The sequence below is a fragment of the Mus pahari genome, chromosome 8, assembly GCF_900095145.1.
Source record: "Mus pahari chromosome 8, PAHARI_EIJ_v1.1, whole genome shotgun sequence".
Lineage (NCBI taxonomy): Eukaryota > Metazoa > Chordata > Mammalia > Rodentia > Muridae > Mus > Mus pahari.
Window position 1 is genome coordinate 89,712,953 of NC_034597.1, and position 995 is coordinate 89,713,947.

Below are 995 nucleotides of genomic sequence, written 5' to 3' on the forward strand. Positions count from 1 at the left end.
GGTTTCGTCCATCAAGCTCCTTACTTAGGTAATCCTTCCTGTAGGACACGCTGGAAAAATCCTAGCTATCTCTAACCTAGACCTGTTAGAAACCAAGTCATTTTCAACCATCAATTTCTGTTCAGCTTCTGTCTCAAAATCTTAACAATCATTTGTCCAGATTCCCACTGTCATCTCTTCTCAGCTAGACCTGCTTCCCTGAATTCCTTGTCCAGACATCCCTGTAAACGCGGCAGTGGTACCGTGGGTTGCCTATTCTGTATAGATGGGCAGCTAGTTAATAAAATGTGACCTTTGCCACTCGGCAAAATACCTAAGTCTAGCCTTTACTACTTAATTGTTCTCCAGAAACTGTTCTTTGGCTATGATTTTACATAAACTTCATTGTACGATGACCCTTCAAGGATGCTTCATGCCACCCAGAAGAGGGTAGAAAGATCACTTCCCTCTCTAGTTTTCTTGATACTGTCCAGTTGGCTCAGTGCCTTGATATGGACAAAGACCCTGGGATGAAGCAGGAGTCCCTCACTGGTAGAATGACCACCGACAGAGAAGGCAGGTTAGCCCAGTCTGTACTTGAAAGGAAATGAATGGCCTGGGGAACAATGGATCAGTGTCCCCTGTGTTTTCTGTATATAAACGGACCAGCTGAGAAAAAAAAGCCAGGCTGAAAAGCCATAAGGAGAACTAGTCACGGGGGGCTTGAAGCAGTTATAGCAGCAAAAGCAAGCGAGGGGACGCTTTAATTTTTCAAAGAAATAAATGAAGTACACTGTCCCCCATTGTCTCCTTGGAGTGTCCTCTTCCACCACATCCCACCCCCTCACACACACACATTTTCTCTCACCAATCAAGGCAAGACCGTCATGTGTAGGTGACAACCTTTACTGGGGTCAGGATGAGGATTCTGCCAGCAAATGGAAATGTCACATTTAGCCAGACCTCAGAGGAAAAAAAAAAAAATATATATATATATATATATATATATATATATA